The 23,859-nt window shown below is 35.4% G+C and overlaps 1 protein-coding gene across 1 annotated transcript in view; it reads right to left on the bottom strand.

The window, feature by feature from the left end:
- LINGO2 (leucine rich repeat and Ig domain containing 2) overlaps positions 1-23,859 on the bottom strand; it is a 1,154,206-nt gene that overhangs the window by 789,576 nt on the left and 340,771 nt on the right. Inside the window, exon 3 of the mRNA XM_025281406.3 lies at positions 19,523-19,603. The gene's annotated coding sequence lies outside the window, so the exon portion shown is untranslated. The remainder of the gene's footprint in view (positions 1-19,522; positions 19,604-23,859) is intronic.

Raw genomic sequence — 23,859 nt, 5'->3', positions numbered from 1 at the left:
ATTAAATAGTATAAATAACTCAAATGTTTGGTTCAATGGGTATGTATACAATAGTTCTTTACAGTTGTATATCTACTTGATAACCAGAAAAGACTTTTTCCACAGTATGTCTAAAATTTGTATTTACAAAGATTACTTTTAAACAAATGAGCAGATAATTATGTCAAATATATTTACTTAGGACAAAAGAAAATATTTGAACTAAACAGATTATCTGAGCAAAAATGTATGGATCATCCAAATCATTCCTCCAAATGTCCTTTCATGTTGTAAGAAAGCAAGCAAAAGCAGTTCACGTTTAATTAATGTACAGCATATGCAGCATATTTATTTTAGAATTAAACTTTGAAACTGATATCATAGAGTTATATCATTGCCCCTGGTGAAATAATGGAGTGCAGTATACTTATTTTCATTTTACCAGACATTTATAGTATGATATGATGGAAAGTGAACAGGATTTATTAGACATCAGGAGGCCTAAATTTTGCCTCAACTTTACCCTAAGTAGTAAATAAGCTAACTTTTTTTTAAGCTTCAGTTTCTACAGCTGGGGAGAAACAGGAATGCTTTTTATCTTCTAACTTCAACTTCCTGTACCTTGGAAATTCTACATTTATATAGTTTTAAAAATATCTCATAGGTTTTCAGGAGGCAATCCTCTTTATGGCAGCACAGCAATTAAGGGTATAACTTCTGGAGATAGACTGCCTGAGTTCGACTCAATAGCTATATTATACTCTCTCTAGCTGAGCACCGAAGAAATGATGCTTTTGAACTGTGGTGTTGGAGAAAACTCTTGAAGAGTCCCTTGGGCTGCAAGATCAAACATGTCAATCCTAAAGGAAATCAATCCAGAATATTCATTGGAAGAACTGATGCTGAAGTTGAAGCTCCAATACTTTGGCCACATGATGAAAAGAACTAGCTCCTTGGAAAAGACCCTGATGCTGGGAAAGATTGAAGGCAGGAGGAGAAGGAGATGACAGAAGATGAGATGGTTGGATGGCATCACTGACTTGATGGACATGAGTGTGAGCAAGATCCAGGAGTTGGTGATGGACAGGGAAGCCTGGACTGCTGCAGTCCATGGGGTTGCAAAGAGTCAGACACGACTGAGGGACTGAATTGAACTGAACTGAGTCAGTAAAACATGGATAATAATAGCATCCAATCTGTAAGATGTTGAAAGGAGTAAATGAGTTAATACTTGCAAATGCATCTTGCATGTTGAAATATAACAAGCATTCAATGACCATTAGCTATTATTATCATTAGACATGTATTGCTATATAAAAATGCTATTATGTAATGGTGATCCAATTGACCAAGTTGCTATTAGGAGAAAGAGGGGAATAGGCTATGAACCCTTACCGTCAGGTGTTTAAGATAATCTGGGGACCATATGATGTGAATCCTTGGAGTATGGTGATACTGGAGAATACTCCAGTATTCTGTCCTGGAGAATCCCATGGATAGACGAGCCATGGGGTCTATCCCATGCAGTCCATAGGGTCACAAAGAGTCAGACACGACTGAAGTGACTTAGCATGCATGCATGCATGCATATGATGTGAATAATTAGAGAGAAGTCCCTCCCAATTTTAACAAGTAGGTAGTAACCACAATGCCCAGTGACAGCAGTCAAAGCTTAGAGAAGCAATTAAATAATTTCATATCGGCTGTACAAATAGGTATTAAATAGGAAACACTGTTTTGGTTTCTAGCAGTTGGTGAAAAAGATACCCAGACTGACTCTTATTCTAAAGACAACCTAAAATGTTAGATAAAATATTAAAACACAAAATTAAACATTTTTTAAATGCATTAATGATCCAGCAAGAAATTGCAAAAATATTTATTCTAAAGCAAGTAGGTTAAAATTTAATGACTATATCACATAGGTTCAATGTGTCTAATTGATTACAAAGGAAAACAAACAGGATTTCAAGGGCATCTTATTAATGACAAAAAAGATGGTGATTATATGACAGAGAAACCAGCAGTCACCAACTTAACCAGATGATTAAATTTAATGCCACCAGTAATGAGAAAAGTTGACAGCGTGGGCCTCCTTGTATGGGGCAATGAAAATATTACCTTTGAAATACTCCTACCAAAATGCAGAGCTGAATCCAATCACAAGAAAACATCAGACATTCAAACTGATGAGAGACAATGTACAGAAGAACTGGCTGTATTCTGAAATGCCAATGCCATTAAAGACAAAGACTGAGATTAAAGAACACAAGAAGACCAGTGATCACATACTTTCTACTGCTATAAAAGGACATAGTTGGGACAATGAGCAAAACTTGAATATTCTTCTGTGGTACTTTTAAGATATATTCACAAATCTTTGATGTTCTTCCTAGTCTAATTATTTTCTCCTTGGCTATACTTAGTGACTCACTTCTAATAAACAAAATCTGGTAGAAATAAAAAGACATCACTTCTAAGATTTAAAAAAGGCATCATGGCTTCCTCCTCACACTCTCTCTGAGGTCATTCACTATGAGGAGTGGTATTAACTATTATATTATGAAGACACCAAGCAACTCTAGGGATAGGTCCACATAGTGAGGAACCAAGGCCTCCAGCCAACAGTTTTGTGAGTGAGTGAGTCTTCATGCAAATAAATCATCAGGACCCTTTAAATGACTGCACTTGACAAAAATTACATAGCCACTCATCTGAAACCATCCAACTCAGTCACTTCTGATACCTGACGCACAGAAACTGTGAGATAGAAAGTACTGTGGATTTCTGTTTTGTTCATGCTCAATTATGGTTATATAAATATAACATAAAATTTACCATTTAAGCCATTTTAAATGTATAGTTTACAGGTATATTCTTGTGCTGCCACGACCACCATCCACAGAACTCTTCATCTTACTTGTGCAACTGAAACTCTATATCCATTAAATAATAACTCATTTCTCCTACCACAATGGCCTGACATTCTTCATTCTATTTTCTCTGTCTATGACTCTCACTATTCTAGGGATCTCACTTTAGTGGATTCATAGCATTTGCCCTTTTGTATCTGGCTTACTTCACTTAGCATGAAGTCTTTAAGGTTCATTTATGTTTAGCATGTCAGAATTTCCTTCCTTTATAAACTGAATAATCCATTGCATTACATATTACATTTATGTACCCCTTAATCCATCAATGGCCATTTAGGAATGCTACTATGAACATGGGTGTGCAAATATCTCTTTGAGCCAATTCTGTTTAGGGTCCTTTGCTACACAACAGATTGCAATTTTTATGTGGTCAATTGGTCTTTTTGTTAGCTATGCTTTGATATCCTATCCAATAAATTATTGCCAGATCCAATGTTGTGAAGCTTCTGTTTTACATATTTGTCTAAGAGTTACATAGTTTTAGCTCTTACATTTAGGTGTTTGGTCCATTCAGATTAGCATTTGCATATGGTACAGAAGAAGAGCCCCACTGTATTCTTTTGCACATGGATATCCACTTTTCTCAAGACAATTAGTTGAAAAAACTGTCTTTTCTCCATTGAATGGTCTTGGCACTCTTGTCCAAAAGCATTTAACCATATATTTGAAGGTTTGTTTTTGGACGTTCTATTCTAAATTATTGGTGCATTTTTCTGTTTATAAGCCACTATCAGGGTTTTGATTACTGTAGCTTTATAATAAAGTTCAAAGTCAGGAAAAATGTCTTCCATCTTTGTTCTCATTTTTCAAGATCATTTTGACTATCAAGAGTCCCCTGAGACACTACATGCATTTTAGGATAGATCTTTCTATTTCTGCAAAAAGAAATTGTTGATATTTTGATAAGGATGGAATAGAAAACATAGATTTCAGTGGATAGTACTGGTATAAATAGTATGAAATCTTCTAGCCAATGAACACAGAATGACTTTCTGTTTAATTTTTGCATTCTTTAATTTCTTTCAGCAACATTTTATAGTTTTCTGTGTAAAAGTTCCTTAACTCCTTGATTAGATTCATTCCTAAGCATTTTTTTAATATTATAAATGAAGCTGTTTCCCAATTTCCTTTTCTAATTTTCATTGTCTGTGTATATACATGCAACTGATTTGTGTGTTGACTGTATCCTACAACTTCATTTAAAAATCACTGATTAGCTCTACCAGTTGTGTGTGTGTGCATGTGTGTGTGCATGCATAAAAATAAGGATTTTTTTTCTTACTTATTTGTGAACAGATAACTTTACTCCTTCCTTTCCAGTTTGGATGCTTTTTAATTATTTCTCTTGCCTTATTGTTCTAGTTAAGACTTTTAGTACTATGTTGAATAGAAGCATTAAAAACTGGCCATCCTTGTCTTCTTCCTGATTTCAGGGAAAAGCTTTCCGTCTTTCATGGACATCATCAAGACATCATCACTGAGCATGATGTTAGCTATGGGCTTTTCATATATGGCCTTTATTATGTTGAGGTAGTTTCCTCTTACTTATGGTTCGTTAAATTTTTTTATCATGGATGAGTATGCAATTTTGTCAAAGGATTTATCTGCATCAATTGAGATGATCAGGTTTTTTTTTTTTTTTTTTGCCCCCTTTCTTTTGTTATTATAGCATGATTTATTTTCTTACGTTGAACCATCCTTATGTTGCATCCTTGCATTACAGGAGTAAATTCCATTTGGTAAATTCCTGATGTTATGTTCTTGAATTGAGTTTGATGATATTTTCTTGAGGACTTTTGTTTCAATATCCATTAGACATATGGATCTATAGTTCTCTTTCTTTCTTGTTTTTTTTTTTTTTGTAATGTCTTTGTCTGACTTTCAGATTAGGGTAATGCTGGATTTATAAAATAAATTTGAAAGTATTTTCTCTGCTTTAATTTCTTGGAAGAATTTGAGAAGAATTGGTGTTAACCACTCCTTAAATGCTTGGAAGGATTCACCAGTGAAACCATCTAATCTTGGGCTTTTCTTTTTTGAGAGGTTTTTGATTACTGATTCAATCTTTTAGATCTATTTAGATTTTGTCTTTTTCATTATTCAGCCTTGATAGGTTATATGTTTCTTAGAATTTGTCCATTTTATCAAAATTATCCAATTTGCTGTCATATAATTGCTCACAGAACTCTTTGTATAAAATCTTTTAGATTTCTTTAAAATCAGCAATAATTCCCATCATTCACTTCTGATTTTAGTTATTTAATTATTTTCTTTTTTTCTTAGTCTGGCTAAAAGTTTGTCAATTTTCTTAATCTTTTTGAAAAACCAACTTTGATTTTGTTGATTTTATCTACTATTTTTTGATTCTTTGTTTTATCTCTGTTCTAATCTTTATTATTTCCTTACTTCTGCTAGCTTTGGGTTTACTTAGTTCTTTTTCTAGTTCTTTAAGGTGTACAGTTAGGTTATTGATTTGAGATATTCCTTCTCTCTTAATGCCAATATTAAAGCTATGTTCCTTCTTCACACTGCTTTCATGGCATTCCATAAATTTTGGTCTTCTTCTTTTTCTTTTTTGTCTCAAGATATTTCCTAATTTTTCTTCGACCTATGAGTTATTTAAAAATGTTTTGTTTAATTTCCATATACTTGTGGGCTTTTAAGTTTTCCTTTTGATATTGATGTCCAGTTTCATTCCACTATGGTTAAAAAACATACTTTTTAGGATTCTAATCTTCTAAAACTTTTCAATGTTTGTTTATTGACCTAACATATGGCCTATCCTGGAGAAAGATCTATATGTATATTGCATACTCTTCCATTTTTAAGTGGAGTGTTCTGTATATTTCTGTTAGATGACACCAGATAATAGCATTGTTCAGGTCCTCTGTTTCATTATTCATTTTATGTATACTTTTCTTCCATTATTGAAAATGGGAATTGAAATTTCCTACTATTCTTCTAGTGCTTTCTATTTCTCCCTTCAATTCTGTCTATGTTTGCTTCATATATTGAGCTCTGATATTTGGTGCACATATCTGTAAAATTACTGTATCTTCTTGGTGAACTGACTTGTTTTTCATTATAGAAAGTCTTCTTTATGTCTCTTTCAACAACTTTTACTTAAAATCTATTTTGTCTGATATTAGCATAGCCATCCTTGCTCCCTTTTGGTTATGATTTTGAATATTTCACTTTCAACTCATGCATGTCCTTAGATCTAAAGTGAATCTCCTAGAGAAAACATATAGTTGGACATTGTTTTTTATTCTTTCTTTTTAAAAAATTCAGTTTGTCAATATATACCATTTGATTGGGGAGTTTACATGTATTTGTTGTTTTAAGCCACTATTTTGGAGTAATCACAGCAATACATAACTATAATATCTGTAGATTAATTAGTATTATCATGTCAATATTAATTTCCTGATTTTTATAATTATACTATGCTTATGAAAAAGATGTTTTGTTTTCAAAATAGGAAAATTATATTGAAGCATTTTATGATTCAGAGGTATTTTTACTTCAAATCATCCTTAAATGTTTCAGAAAGAGAGAGATTACAGTGCAAATTTGGTAACAATTAACAGTTGAAAAACTTAAATAACAGCACAGGAAATTCCTGTCTGATATTATGTCCCAATATAAACAAGATTAAAAAATGAAATTCAGAGACCAAAAATTAAGGATATATTAGAACCCCAAATGTGCATAAAGCATAAAGCTAATTTTTACTTTTCTGGATTTCCTTAATGAAAGGAGAGAGAAAATGATGAGAGGGAATATACAGATAAATAATTACTGGCCATTTTTCAGAATTAATGAAAGACACAAAGATTAAATAATCTAAGACAAACCAAAAAAGTCAAAACCAGGACATGTCACAATAAAACTGCAAGGCACTAAATACACAGGGAAAAAAAAGTAGTGGAAAGGAAAGATTGATCATCTTCACAAAAGCAATTAGCTTGACAACTGACTTCTAAATATAAGTGTATACCAGAAACCAAGAAAGTAATAGATTAAACATTCTAAGGCAAAATAACTATCAACTTAGACCAATATATTGACCAAGATATCCTTCAGTGATATGCATATATTTATAAACAAAACCTGAGCATTTGTTATCAATAGATAATTACTAAATGGCACTCTGAATGTAGTTCTTCAAACAGAATAATGTGATCTCAGAAGATCTCAGATGAAAGAAGGAACAGATGCAAACCAAGTGAGCAACAGTCTTATCTATGTGAAATAAAAATAAAACTGCCATTTGGACTAACAATTGCAATATAACTAAAATCCATGAAAATTACATATAAAATGAAAGGAGATTGATTGTAGTTATGTTATTCCAAGCTGTTATATTGTTGAGACATAGAGTAAAGATCAAACTTCACACTAACATTTCTAAATAATTAAAGACTAGAAAAGAGAATGCACCTATTGTACCAACTAATAAAGGGAAAGATAAATGAGAATAACTAATCAATTTAAAATAAGAAACAGACAGAAAGCATGAAAGTAGAAAAAACTCAAAATAATGTTGAAAATATAAAAAAAATTAACATTTGTGTTAGTATAAATAGACGAAATACTTGAGCTATTATAAAATTCAAAATTCAAAACAGTGGCTAACCGTGGCAATGAGGCAGTATGACCCCATTTCTGTATAATCAAAAATGTATATGTGTCCCACAACAAATATGCACTGATAAAAATTTATCCTAAAACCATAATAGAAGCAAAAGAATGATTAAAAAAAAAAAAATCCAGAACAGACATGATCTCTGAGGAAACAAGGAAAGAGATTGGATTGGGGAAAATAGAGGCCTTATTTCAGAAGATCGTTAACATTTGTCTTATGCAGAATGGTGAACATAGCATTGTACACTTTATGGTTTTCTTTATACCTCATATATATTATTAACATTTTTCATATTTCTATTTAATAAAAATAAAGGGGCAACATCAGAAATAAAAGATTCTGGGTGGATATAGAATGTTTTGTATTAATCTTCTGATGCTAGATTGAGCTGTCAGATTGATAAGAAATATCTTTGAATGGGGAACCAGCCTGATTAGAAACAGTGCAAGCAAACCAACAAAAAACCTAGGTCAGGTCTAGATAACCATTAAGCTCTGCTAGATAGCTGAGCTACGGCAGATTTCGAAAATGCCTCAGTTTTTCACTCCTCCCTGTATCCACGCTCTGTGCACTGTTATTTTACAGGTTCTGTCATCAAGAGGTGGGATCCATTTGTCTACCCTTTGCATCTGGTCTGACCTAATGACTTGCTTTGGCCAAGAGTAAAACCATATTGGGCCAGTTTTAAGCATTGGCCTTGAGATGCCTTGAAGGCTTCTTTCTCTTAAAACCCTGCCGTCCACTGTGTGAATATATCCAAGCTAATCGACAAGTGGCCCGGTCAACCTAGCACCTCAGCCAGAAAATTGTGAAAGTCAGTGAGGGAAGCCATCCTAGACTAGTCAGCGTGGTCTACCCACTGCCGCCCTCCTCTGTATAAGCAGGTTCATTTGAAATAAGTTGAGCCCAGGATCAGCGAAACTACCCACTGACCAAAAGTCCTGTGAGAAATAATCAAATGATCATCAAGTTAATAAGAAAGTGAGTTTGAGGGTAGTTTGTTACTCAGCAAAAAAAAAAAAAAAAAAAAAAAAGAAACTCAATCATGCAATCATGAAAGAAGATATTAATCATAAAAAAACTAATTTACAATTCTACAAGCATTTTGTATTTCTTTCCTATGTTTCTTTTTTTCTGAAAGTACTTGTAAAATGTATTTACTGGATTATAATTTTATAAATTCATGCAACAGATATTTCTATTGTCTATAAGATGTCCCCATTTTGGAATATTGGAGACAAAAAAGTCCTCAAAAATGATCAAATCTGAGTAGATGGATTTTAAACTACTTTAAAAAGTATATCAAATAGGATAAAGTTTCTTAAGAAAATGGAAAAACTCAAGGGAAGATGCACAGGTTTGAAGCTGAGGTAGGCTGAGGTCCCTTCTCTTAATTTATGGCACTGTGAAACCCAGCTGTACCACGGAGCCACCATATTCATGAGAACAAGAGCACAGGGGTGGCAGAAGGTACTTTTAACAAAGTCATCAAGGCACTCATGAGGACGGCACATTTTCCATGAACAAGCAGCATAACTTAGTGCTTTTCTCTAACACCACACAGCATAATGGAAATGGCAGTTTCAGAATACTGATTCTCCCACAGGGAACTCGACAGTAAGCTAGGAAAAAAGATCACAGGTTCTGACAGCTGATTGGTGAATTAATTAGGTCTTGCACTTTTTTTTCATGCTATTGTAAATTACATGTAGAGCATGCACTCAGAGTCATAAAAGATTCCAAGGATGCTAAGTGTCACACAATAGTAGGGCAAAATGTAATGAGAATCCAAAGGGAGGCTCAGTGTAAACAGGTTTACCAGAGACTTGGTGAGATTAAGCTCACTTCTTAGGGGGAAATTAAGACTTGGGTGGTAAAATTATTTAGTCTCCAAGCAAAAGGAATTAATGTATTTTTAAAAAGTACTTTCTCTAAAGTTTTCTTTATAGACTTAACTTCTTATTGTAAACTTTTTCTTATCAATCTTTAAAGTCATTTGTCCTCATGCATTCTATCAAGTGACAGGAAATTTTGAGGAGAGACCACCAAGAGAACCATTTTTCATTCTTCAGTGACTACATTTTTATTACTGCGAAGTATAACCTCTCAAGAAGTAGTTTTTTGTTGTAGGCCTCTATTGATAAGTGCATCTTGTTAGGTAACATATTCTATTTTATTTATCAGCTGTGAGCTTGTGAGCAAGTTAACCTGAGTCCTCAGTTTTTCCATCTACAGAATGAGGCTAATGATAATATTATTTTCATAAGGCTGTTATGAGGATTAATAAAGTAAACACAAAGTACTTAAAATAATGTCTGGCACAGTGTTATAAAAGCTGTTGCAAAAATACTGATACAAAAATGATGTTCTCTTATTTCCACTGACATCCATTTTCATTTAAACATTGGTTTACTTGGTGGACGAAGATCTTGATTTCCAACATTCTGAATGAAAATGGATTTTTCCTCGGAAGACAGTTTTCATGGAGTTGGAGTATAAAAACACTAACAGAACTTCACATATTGAGGGTACGTGTGTAAGGGTTCCCAGGACACTTACTATTTTCACTCTTATCTTCTGTAGCTGGGAAGATAAGGTGATAAACATAGGGCAGACACGATATTTATCAGTCAGAAAATACAAGGACTTAAATTCATTGCAAGCCTCTGTTCTGGCGTGGAGAAGGGAATGGCAACACATTCCAGTATTCTTGCATGGAGAATCCCCATGGACAGAGGAGCCTGGTGGGCTATAGTCGGTGGGGTCGTAAAGAGTCAGACACTACTGAGTGACTAAGCATTTCTGGTGACAAACTGATGGTGATCTAAGTGTGCGGAGGTGCAGTTGTGTTTTGATTAGCTATTCACCATGCCCTGTGGGAAAGGCATGCAGTACACGCAAAACTGATTCAGTGCACCTCAACTCGGAGCAAAAGATTGGGAAGGGCCATGAAGAGGATGCAAATCAAATGCTGAAATAAGTTCCTTGCCTTCAAATTTCTTCCCTGGTGGCCTTTAAAAGACTTCCCTGGTGGCTCAGACAGTAAAGCGTCTGCCTACAATGTGGGAGACCCGGGTTCAATCCCTGGGTCAGGAAGATCTCCTGGAAAAGGAAATGGCAACCCTACTCCAGTATTCTTGCCTGGAAAAATCCCATGGATGGAGGAGCCTGGTGGGCTACAGTCCATGGGGTTGCAAAGAGTTGGACACGACTAAGCGACTTCACTTCACTTCTTCAAATCTCCAAAACAGCTATTAATATTAGGTTGGCCAAAAAGTTCATCCAGGTTTTTCTGTAAAATGAAAAATCCATATGGACTTTTTGGCCAAACCCAATATTTTCACTTTTTTGCAATAAAACACTGATCGTTGACAAAACATATGGGTACAGAAAGAAAATGTAAAGCATTTAAAAGGTCATTCTTAAATTTAGTTCTTTTCTCTTCCCCTGTCTGCTGTTTACTGAAGGTAACTACTGAGTCATGAAGGAATCAACTATTGCACCCACAGGATGCCTGAAGACCAGTATAGGGTTGAGATAAGTGCAAAAGTGAACCAGTATTTCTGAAAGAATCCATTTGAAATTAAATCTGAACTGATAAACATTAAGAGAACTGAGGTATGGAAGTACCTTATTGAAATAAGTGGGACTCTGATATTCATAAGAAGCAAAGATGCTACCATAACTAGGTAATATGAGATATTTGGGAAACAGAAGTAAGAAATTAAATACTTACATTGACAGCATATGCTGCATTCTGCTTATTCCTAAGAGGATTTGAGATGGCTAACTAAGTTGTTTTTGGTATAAGATAAAAATATCTTTTTTTAACATGGATGGGTTCAATAATGTTAGGGATAAAGTTAGTTCCTGCTTGAAAACAAGTAGCTAGTGTCTAGAGGAATCCAGGACTACTGGACTTCTTTCTCAGACCACAGGGCTACTTCATATGTCATTTTTAAAGGAACTGTCTACAAGGAATACAGGCAACTGGGCAAAGCTCCACTTTCTTATTACCAGTGTTTAGGACCTAAATGCTAATAAGGAGAACTTTGATAAGCTGTGTTGGAACCAGGATTTGGGTTAGAAGTCTGAGAGATTTCTGTTACTCCACTTCGAATTCAAGACCAAATTGTATAGTAGACACTGATCAGATCAGATGCCTTCAAGGAAAATGCAGATCAGAGGGACCTGCCTAGGGATTAAGTCCTTGGTCAGTTTACCACGTGGAGAGATAGGATGGAAAGGAGAAGTGAAGTGAAGTGAAAGTCGCTCAGTCGTGTCTGACTCTTTGCCACCCCATGGACTGTAGCCTGTCAGTGCCTCTGCCCATGGAATTCTCGAGGCCAGAATACTGGAGTGGGTAGCCATTCCCTTCTCCAGGGGATCTTCCCTACCCAGGGATCGAACCCAGGTCTCCCACATTGCAGGCAGATTCTTTACCATCTGAGCCACGAGGTAGAAGAGTACCTTGATAAGATGACTGAGCTTCTCCATGCAGGAAGACCTCAGCCTTTAGAGTGAAATACAGATAAGGCAGACTCATGCCTACACACCTACATGTTCATCAATGACTATCCCACAGTCCCTTAGAATCGCTGTTTAGATTACTGTCTCTTCTTCTTGGGACTTACTTACATCTTCCTTCTCCTTAAAAGCGCTTCCAGCAGATATTGCATAGGTAACTCCTTTTCATTCAGTACCCAGCTTAAAATATCACTTCCATGATTAGGTCTTTTCTGATAACACAATTCAAAGCAGCTCCTCAGGCTCGCAACCTATTTTATTTCCAACTTAGCATGTCTTATTACTGAGTATTTTCTTTTGCCTATTTTTATTGTTAATGAACTCCACACCCTACAACACCCATTGAGAACATTAGCTCTGTGAGGACAAGCATTTTATCTATATTGCTTACTCACAGACGTAGGAATTATAAGTGAACATGATAGGCACTCAATAGATGTTAACTGAATGCATACATTCATGAATGTGTGTGTGTATGTGTTGGTAAGCCAAGAAAGGTAGCAGAAAAAGAGCTGCTTCTTGGGAACTTATTATATCAATATTAGCCATAGCTAACATTTACCAACAATATGTATTAATATATTAAGTGATTATCTTGGTTAACATTCACAACACCACCATAAGATAAACATTGAAAGAAGACAAGATGACATCCTGACCAAACCTACCCTAGAACCAAATAAAACACATGGTATTTGTGCTTAGACTGCTCAAAGGCAGTTGTGCTTCATACCATTTATGCCATTCAATCCTATTTACTCACTGACACGTGAAACAGAATCAATTATAAGCTTCCTGGCATCCTACAAGGAACTTCAAATAAATCTATTACATGATCTACTGAAATGATAAGCTAAAAATAAACAAGTTGCCAGGAGAAACCCGCCTCCCAGTTTGGAGTGCTGAAAATGGGGGGAAGTGTGTCGCGTCATCTCCTTATTGGAGACACTCTACACAGAATGAAGAAGAACCATACCATGAATAACAATACCACAATAAATGTAAGCATAGGTTTCAGACATCCTTTAACACAAATCAGTATAGGTTGATTGTATTGATTCAATTTAGTGACCTTCTATAGCATGAATACAAATATTTTAACAGTCTTATTTAATCCACTGATAAAATTACAGCTATATTTATGAATGAAAAATATTCATATCATTCAGGCAATCCTCCTTCAATGTTATTTCTTGCTACTACTTTGCTGATTAATACTGGCTGGGAAAAATTGTGGTGTATATATTGTATGATAAGTAACAGATTGTACTCATTTGGTGTTACTAATTAAAACATATCCTTAGGTTTTAAAGCATGCATAATTTTGGCATCATCTAGTACTTTGGCCACCTCATGCAAAGAGTTGACTCATTGGAAAAGACTCTGATGCTGGGAGGGATTGGGGGAAGGAGGAGAAGGGGACAACAGAGGATGAGATGGCTGAATGGCATCACTGACTCTATGGTCTTGAGTTTGAGTGAACTCCGGGAGTTGGTGATGGACAGGGAGGCCTGGCGTTCTGCGATTCATGGGGTCGCAAAGAATCGGACACAAATGAGCAACTGAACTGAACTGAACTGAACTAGATGCCTAAAGCAGAATACTTATGTGGACAGGCTACCACTGTACCTATGCAGAGAAGGACAAAAGGGAATATTTGTAGCCAACATCTGGACTTTCCTCAGGAAAAACTCTGATCTTACCCAATACATGAACTTTCTTATTGAAAGGTCAACACCTTATCCTAATCATAATCCTAAATTATTAAAAAAAATAATAAACAAGGTACCCATAAAATATTCAACTTTAATCCATTCTGTAAAATGTATTCTTAGGGAACTAACTGTTGGGCTCTAACTCAAGAACAGTGAAATGGCAAAGCATATAGTTAGCAATGGTTGATGTTAAGTCATTCTTTTTACCATCATTAATACATGAACCTCAATAACAATATCACACCATAAGCAGTAGTTCCATCATCCTATTTTCATAGATTATTAAAGCCTCAGAAACTTCCCCTAAATTCCCAAAGTGACAGACACAGTAAGTGGAAACCAGGAATGCTGCACTGGGTTTGAGATTACAACCACTAAAACATTCGGCTTCACTATTGGAAACATGTCAGATAGGTGAAATTCATAGATTTGGGGAGCTAAAAAGAATCTTGAGGTTCACTTTCATTCTAATATAGATGAACTAAAATTGAGTAAACAGTTTACTTAAAGTTGATATCCTATTCTACTAAAATAGAATTATTCCAGGCAGATTAAACCTCAACATGCTCAGAAAGGAAATGAGGGCTTAAATATTTCAACCCACATACTCCTGAATTTCTCTCTCAACTTCAGCTCTGAAGACAGCCTACTTATTTTACTTTCTTCAAGGTAATAAAGCCAACACTTCCACCCTCTGCCTCATTGGAAAAATTCATCATTAAAGTATTCCCAGATCAAGACTACATCCTCCAAGTTGCGCTACTACCACTGGGAGACAAGCCTAAACCAAAAATCCCTGAAGAAATTCTACATTTTTTCTAAATAAAATTTCTTTATAAAAATCATCTTAAATTAAGCAAACATTAGCAAACCTAATCCAACAATACATAAAATCGATCATACAACATGATCAAGTTGGATTTATTCCAAGGTTACAAGAAAGGCTGAACACATACACCTAGAGATTGTCATCCTGAGTGAAGTAAGTCAGACAGAGAAGGAGAAATACCATATGACACCCTTTATATGTGGAAGCTAAAAAGAGATGAAACAAATGAGCTTAGTCACAAAACAGAAAGATACTCACAGACTTAGAAAACAAACTTATGGTTGTTGGAGGTGGATGGAAGAAGGGATAGCTGGGGAGTCTGGGATGGACATATACATACTGCTAAGTTTGAAATGGATAGCTGACAAGGACATACTGTATAGCACATGAAACTCTGCTCAGTGTTGTGTGGTGGCCTGGATGGGAGGGGAGCTTGAGGGAGAATGGATACATGTGTATGTACAGCTTCACTGTTCACCTGAAATTGCCACAACATTGTTAACTGGCTACATACCAATACAAAATAAAAAGTTTAAAGAAAATCAATAAATGTGATATACAACATCAACAAAAGGAAAGATAAAAACCACATGATCATCTCAACAGATACAGAGTAAACATTTGACAAATTCAACAGTCATTCATGACAAAAGACTCCCATCAAAGTGGCTATAGAGGGAACATATCTCAACATAATAAAGGCCATTTATGACAAACCTATAGCCAACATAGCACTCAATGGGGAAAAGTTGAAAGCTTCCCAATAAATTCAAAAACAAGACAAGGATGCCTCTCTCACTAGTTCTCTTTTACATAGTATTGGAAGTCCTAGACACAGTAATCAGACAAGAAAAAAGAAACAAAATGTATCCAAATTAGAAGGGAATAGGTAAAATAATTACTATTTGCAGATGATATAATACTCTACATAGAGAATCCTAAAGTCTCCACTCAAAAACTGGTAGAACTAATAAATAAATTAAGCAAGGTTTCAGGACACATGATTAATACACAGAAATATGTTGTGTTCCTATATACTAATAATGAAATATCAGAATGAGAAAGTAAGAAAAAAAAATCCTGCTTAAAATCACATATCAAGAAAGATCCAGCATTAAAATTAATGAAATAGGGCAAAGGCCAATATGCTGAAAATTATAAAACACTGATGAGGGAAACTGAAGATGATTCAAAAGAAGAAGAAGATATACTATGTTCTTGTATTGTAATAATCAATAATATTAATATAGCCGTATTACTCAAAACAATCTACAGATTTAATGCAATACCTATCAAAATACTCAGGATATTTTAAGAGAAATAAAAAAAAAGTCCAGAATTTATAAGAAACCACTAAAGATCAGAATTGAAAAGGAATCATGAGATAAAAGAACAAAGCTGGAGGTATAACTCTCCAAGATGTCAGACAATACTGCAAAGCTATACTCAAAACAGTGTGGTATTGCGGGGGAAACGGATATATATTAATAGATCAATGTAAGAGAATAGAGAGTCCAGAAATAAACCCACATACCTATGGCCAATTAATCTATGAGGAGGAAGGCAAGAATAGGCAGTAAAGGAAAAACAGTCTCTTCAACAAGTGATGACTAGAAAGCTGGACAGTCACATGTAAAATAATGAAATTAGAACATTCCCTCAAATCATATACAAAAATGTAATTAAAATGGTTTAAAGACTTAAATGTTAGACAAAGTACCATAAAACTTCCAGAAGAGAACATAGGCAAAACCCTCCACTCTTTGACATAAGTTGTAGCAATATTTTCTTGGATCAGTCTCTGGAACCTAATTAAACTTAAAAGATTTGTACAACAAAGAAAAACTAATAAAATGAAAACAAAAACAACAGCCTTTCAGAACTGGAGAATGTAAAGAAGAGAGGATATATGCATGCCGCTGCTGTTGCTGTTTAGTCACTAAGTCATGTCTGACTCTGTGACCCCATGAACTGCTGAACCGCCAGGCTCCTCTGTCCTCAGGATTTTCCAGAAAGGAATACTAGTGTAGGTTGCCATTTCCTCCTCCAGAGGATCTTCATGACCCAGGGATCAAGCCCGCAGCTTCTGTCCTGTCTCCCGCACTGGCAGGCTGATTCTTTACCACTGAGCCACCTAGAAAGCCCAGATATATGTATGTGTGTGTGTGTGCGCTAAGTCATTTCAGTCGCGTCCAATTCTGTGCGACTCTATGGACTGTAGCCTGCTAGGCTCCTCTGTCTCTGGGATTCTCCAGGCAAGAATACTGCGGCGGATTGCCATGCCCTCCTCCAGGGGATCTCTCCAACCCAGGGATCCAACCCGCATCTCTTAAGTCTCCTGCATTGGCAAGCAGGTTCTTTACCACCAGCGTCACCTGGGAAGCCCCTAGATCTATATCTACGTATAACTGATTCACTTTGCTGTATACCTGAAACTAACACAGCATTGTAAATCAAACAATACTCTATATCTTCTTAAAAAACGGAATATATAATTCTTTCAAATTATAGGTTCCCTCATTATCACATTTGCTCAGGGCAGTTATCTTTGAGTTTATCACTGTCCTTCTTTAATTTCGGTATTCAGTTCTCAGTTGGGAGTCTTCTATTCCCATTCTGAGCTAACCTATTTTACAGAGCCTTCTCTGTTCAATGTGCCTATTAATTTCATTCACATTCTAACTGCACGCTGGCTATCACAGGGGATACATTTACTTTCTAAACTTGAATATATGCTTCTTTGTACAACATAAAATATCTCTGCTATATTCATAATTTATCTCACTCTTAACCAATACTGATATACATACACATACATATTCTGATATTTAGAATGAGGAAAATAATTTTTTAAAATTCACCTTAAGTTTTCAGGAAATAAACATTAGCAATAACAAATAGGTGCATAGTTCATTACCTGTGGGAGTGAGAGGGGCAGAGTTAAAATTTCCATCTGTCACTTCAGATGAAGATTGAGGGCAAAGGAAAAAGTCCGTGTTTGGGAGTGAGGGGCTGAAAATGGAAGTGAAAGTGAGCTTATTTGTTAGAAAAAGTCTCTAGAATATGTGGGCTCTGTCCTTTCATTCCGCTTATGATACCTGTTTTAAACTTCTGTTTAAAATTAAAGTTCTCAGTGCAAATTTCCATATGGCTTGGATGTTTTTAAAAACCACATCAACATTAAATGAAATATTAATAACAAACGAATTGTATGTATTTCTCCTTCTTTTGCTGAAAAAATAAAACCACCTTCTATCTACTATCAAAGTATATCTGAAGACAGCCAGTGTTCTTTGGGTTCACAAGAAGGGAGAGATGGTAGACTTTCACATATATTCAACCAGAAAACAAGATATGAACTTACCAGGATTACTTGAACTGACCAAAGGAACTATGAAAGGCTATACTATAGAAATATTCAAAGAAGAAATAATAGTTCACAGTGTCTTCAAATCACGTCAAATTTACCATATTATAAGTGCCATTAAATGTTCTCTTTGATTGGAAGGGCCCTGTGAATGATGGACAGTTTTGTGCTGAATAGATGAGCAATTTCCCCTAATTCTCTTCACATGACTGCTCATTCTTTGCCTCTTAGCTCATCCAAGTTAACATAATGGAGCCCCTTGTAAAACGTTGAGCCATGTGCTTCAGCGTGCAGTTTATGATTTAAGTTTTATCAAGATGTCTTGATATTTAAAATTTGAACAACTTAGTCTATTTTATGTATATTTAATTTCTTTCCTATTATGCCTTGAAATGTATTTCTATTTCTAATTTAAATTTCTATTTGAATGCATAGAAAATGTGTTTCATGTAGAAACCAAAACACCATTCTAGACTTATGTGTTTATGTTTGTGTCTGTTTCCGCCATTTGTACTTGGACAATTTACATACAAGCCATTCTGTCTTTACTATTATCGTTTGTTTGACAGACATGCGAAACAGTGCTAGAAGCAGGCATATTTCCTTTCTTAGAAACTCATTTTTCAGATGAAAATGTTCTTTTCTTCACTTCTTGGTCTTCATGAGGACTCAAGTGAGTAGCCCCATATATCTCCCTTTAGTTGTATTAAATGAGGTTTTCTTCATAGTTACTAGCCAAACCTTGTCTTCCTGGGCACCCCTGGAATTCTAAATCCTTTCTTTGTAATCTCAGGTGGTGAAAAGAAAGCAGTGATTGCAAATGTTTTACTCTCTTACAACTGAAAACAAAAATAAAACAAATAATAAAAATAAAATTATTGTTGTGATGGTTGATGAAGGACCACTAGTAGAGAAAGACAAAGTTGAAAAACTAATAACATCTTCCAAGAAAAAGAAAGTAATCCACATTATAAATACTCAAACCACTGAAGTAGTTTCTACTTTTGTAGCTGTAATTTTATAAACTATAGGGTGAGCAAATGTGTATTTAGGTATACCCTCTAGAATTAATGAAAAAAAAAAAAAAAAAGCCCAGATGTAACTCAACTACCACTCTAAATTAATAATAATCTGCCTCCAACACAACTACCTAAGTCATAAATACTAATAAAGAAAATACCTTTAGCCGTTAAATTTTGTGTAACATGTGAACATGTTAACATAGTATTTAAAGAGACAAGATGACTTTAAGCAAACAAAAAAAGAGAACAGATCGTCTGAAACACATAATACATATGATAGTTTTGCAGAGGAAAATGCATAAGCCTAGAAGTGGTTGTCAATATGTCAGTAACTTCCCCCAGTCACTTCAAAGCTAACAAGCCAGAGGAACTACTTAATTAAATGTATGACCAAATAAAAGAAAATTTACTTTCTTCTTGGCATAAAGAAAATAAATCTTAATACAAAAAATAGTATTTCATTACATCCTGAAAATACAAATAAAATAAATCCGGCATTTACCTTATGTGATGAAAAATCCATTGGACACTTTAGAAGCCCAAGTAGCTCATGATGCAGCTTCCCAGTGGCAGTCTTCAATTACTATAAATAAAAGGTGAAAGATAACGTTTAGAACAATATATGTCTCTGTAGAGTGATGCTGATTAGCTGTTAAATGTTTATTATCACTTATCTCCATTTAAATATTAACTCCCTCTTTATTGCTGTTATCATAGATTTTGTTAAATGCACAAAATAGAAATGCAAGTTATGCATTTTTGGGACTTCCAAGGCATCAAATAGGTTACAGATTACAAAACTACAAAAAATAAAAACTACTCAATCCCATCTTATTTTACTAGGAAAGGCAGTTGAAGTATGAAAATTAAAGCATTTATAATGGAAATGTTTTCTTATTATGTACACATTACCAATATAAATACTTTTCTAGTTATAACACTGAGTTATAAGTATTATGGGCTGTTGGCTCCTTGTCTCTTTTTACTATTGACTTCCTTGCAAGATTTAAGCAAGTATTCTTACTTTGTTTCATAATTTTCCTGGAGAAGATTCATAAAATGTGGAAAATAATAGTTATAAGTTTGATATGCCGATATATAATATGTAGGCATGTAGGTGGCGTCTACTTCTAGACAATATATACTATCTCTCTCTCTCTCTCTTTAGTTGTTAAGTCGTGTCTGACTATTGTGACCCCATGGACTGTAGCCTGCCAGGCTCCTCTGTCCATGGGATTTTCCAGGCAAGAATACTGGACTGGGTTGCCATTTCCTTCTCCAGGGGATCTTCCCAACCCAGGAATCGAACCAGGGTCTCCTGCATTGTAGACAGATTCTTTACCAACTGAGCTATGAGGGAACCTCTATACTATACAGAGTTCATAAATTAATAATACTGTTTGTATAGAATGGGACAATATTCCATCCCTCTCCTACATCTCCCTCGATCCAAACCTAATGCATAGACCTCAGGCACGGATCCAAGTCTCAGGCATGCCCTCAATAAAGCAGCATCATGGACATCTGTGTTCTACCTCCCACCCCTTTCTGAAACTCTAATCCAGTAAGTGGCAAAGAAGATGAGAGTAGGAACAGAGACAGTGGGGGAAATGGTGTTTCTAACTCGGAAGTATAACTTTGTCAAGGGATGTGCGGCACATTCTAACAGAAATAAACGAGCATCTTCTTATCCCATTGTAAGAGGGTCATATAAGTTCATGTTTTAAGGGTTGGATTCATATAAATTACATTACTAACTCAGTATTTCTAAAAGCTGCTATCAGAAACTGTGTGTGTGTGTGTGTGTGTGTGTGTGTCTGTGTGGATTAGTCACTCAGTTCATCTATTTAGTATATATAGATGCTCAGTATCTATAGATACTCTTTGCAATCCTATGGACCATTAGCCTGCCAGGCTCCTCTGTTCATGGGATTCTCCAGGCAAGGATACTGGAGTGGGTTGTCATGCCCTCCTCCAAGGGATCTTCACAACCCAGGGGCCAAATCCATGTCTCTTATATCTCCTGAATTGGGAAGAGGGTTCTTTTCCACTAGCACCACCTAGGAAGCCCCAATATAGATAGCAAATATCTATATACACTCAATACTTATATGTTTACACAAATATATAGGTATTTGCATATAATATATAGCATATATATACATATATATTTTTTTACTAGTTCCCCCACTACATGCTCTTTCATTTCTTTTGTCTGCTCTTGAGTATTAGAACTCACTTTGAAGAAAAATGCTTTCCAGACAAATAAATTCTGTATAGTGAATAACACGTTGGGTTAGATTCCAGAAAGACATCAGAAGCTACATTTACATTAGAGAGAAACAAACTTTGAAAGAAAATGTTAAACACTTATGGCAAGAAAGAGAACACTCTAAACTTCATAATAATGGGACGCTAGGCAAAAACTACTGAAATGCCATAAAAGACTGCACAGCATTTTATAAGTTTCTGGATGTACTGTAGAATTATCCTGCTTTCCTAAAAACACATCAGCTAGTCCAATGCCTCATCATATTCTAACTCTGTGTTAACAACTGATTGGCTTGATCTCATTTTGCTATTCATAATTCTAAACAATTCTGAACTTTTATTGAATGGTCTCTGTGACAAGTGCTGTAATAGGTATTTTCATATGGTGATCTCGTTTAATCAGTAAAGATATACACAGTGCCATACTTTGCAGACAGCCGCCACTGTCCTATATTATATGTCTCAGCATAAAGTCCCTAAATTGGAATTTGCATGTTCCATAAAATAAAGTGCTACCTGCAACTCATTATAAGTTTTGTTTTATATCATTAAGTCACTTAAAATATTTTTTAATATCTAAAGTGTTTATCGAATGATTACAAATATATATGGAATGTGAAAGCTATCAAATAAAATCTACTGTTTAGTTAATTGAAACATATTTTAATATTTCAGTGGAGTAGGGAGGTGATCCTGGAATATCACAAGTCATTTTCTTATGATCATATATAAAAATATGACATCTTTAATGAAATAGGAATGTGTATTATATCAGGATTTCCTAATGTTGCTTGGAGAAGACAATTTAGTTAAGACCAAATACTGTTTAAGAAAGACATAAAATAAGCTCTTACAGAAAAGTAAATGGCATATATGCAAAAGAAGTAGCCAGCTATAAAGAACGGAAGAGATTATTTTGTTAAATGAAAAAAAAAAAGAAAGAAAGAAAACAATGTTTGGGTCAGGTAAGGTAGTGGATAAAGAAGGTGGGGGAAATGTGTTGATAAAACCCATAAAAGTATGTGTATCTGTGTGTATTTCTTTTGGTGGGAGTTGAAGGAGTACAGCTATCTAAGGAGAAATTCCTTCTGAGTTTCCTGGGTTATTCATGGAATACTGAGGAAAAAATTAAAGCTATAATTCCTAAAAATGAAATCAATGGTTATAATAATGGGGTCAATAATCTGATCTTTGATACAGAAAACCTTCTGGATAAAATGTAATGGATAAGGTAAGAAGTCAGGTCCAGATGTGGTCCTAGATCATGTGACTCATTCCTCTTAAATTGAGGAGATCCTTTTTTTTCCAGTAGTCATGTATGGTTGCGAAAATTGGTCTATAAAGAAAACTGAGCACCAAAGAATTGATGCTTTTGAACTGTGGTATTGGAGAAGACTCTTGAGAGTCCCTTGGACCTCAAGGAGATCCAACCAGTCCATTCTAAAGAAAATCAGTCCTTAATATTCACTGGAAAGACAGATTCTGAAGCTGAAACTCCAATACTTTGGCCATCTAATGCGAAGAACTGACTCATTGGAAAAGATCCTGATGCTGGGAAAGATTGAAGGTGGGAGAAGGGGATGACAGAGGATGAGATGATTGGATGGTATCATAATGCGATGGACATGAGTTTGAGTAGGCTCCAGGAGTTGGTGATGGACAGGGACGCCTGGCGTGCTGCAGTCCATGGGGCCGCAAAGAGTCAGACACGACTGAGTGACTGAATTGAACTTTACAACAAAGGGATCTAAGAAAGTAGCAGGAGAATAGTAGTAACAGAGTAAATACTGCTCACAGGAAGCAGAGGCAAGGAATGAAAAGTCAGTTTCATAAAAATTTATCAATGTAGCTTGGCTGAGCTAGAATGGCTCAGAACAAAGAATTTGAGGAAATATACCCTCAACATTTTGAGTGAGGCACACAATTTGAGATAAGTGATAATGCCTGCTGCTGCTGCTGCTAAGTTGCTTCAGTCGTGTCCGACTCTCTGCGACCCCATAGACGGCAGCCCACCAAATTCCCCCGTCCCTGGGATTCTCCAGGCAAGAACACTGGAGTAGGTTGCCATTTCCTTCTCCAATGCATGAAAGTGAAAAGTGAAAGTGAAGTCACTCAGTTGTGTCCAACTCTTCATGACCCCATGGACTGTAGCCTACCAGGCTCCTCCATCCATGGAATTTTCCAGGCAAGAGTACTGGAGTCTGGTGATAATGCCTAGCACACAAGAAAAGGGGACTTGATGAATGCGTATCTGCAAGTATTTAGTAAACAGAAGATAGCCCAAGCCAAGTAAAAAATAAAGAAGAATCTGTTTACATGCTTAGATTGTTCAATAAAATCACACTTATAGCTGGCAATGTACCTAATAGAATCCTGAGTACCAACTTGGAAAAGGTACATAAAATGTAAACGTAATTTTTTACCATAGGTGTACAAAAATTAGGTGTTTCCCCCCAAGATCACGTGAGTAGTTATGACATAAATATACGACAATATTTTAAGTCTTCTGGGTTCCAAGTCAGTTCCCTTTTCATTAAGTGATATGGTTTGCCTTATTTACCATCTCCT

The sequence above is a fragment of the Bubalus bubalis genome, chromosome 3 (genome assembly GCF_019923935.1).
Source record: "Bubalus bubalis isolate 160015118507 breed Murrah chromosome 3, NDDB_SH_1, whole genome shotgun sequence".
Classification (NCBI taxonomy): Eukaryota; Metazoa; Chordata; class Mammalia; order Artiodactyla; family Bovidae; genus Bubalus; species Bubalus bubalis.
The sequence above is the reverse complement of the archived record's forward strand: the minus strand, read 5'-3'. Positions and strand labels throughout refer to the sequence as shown.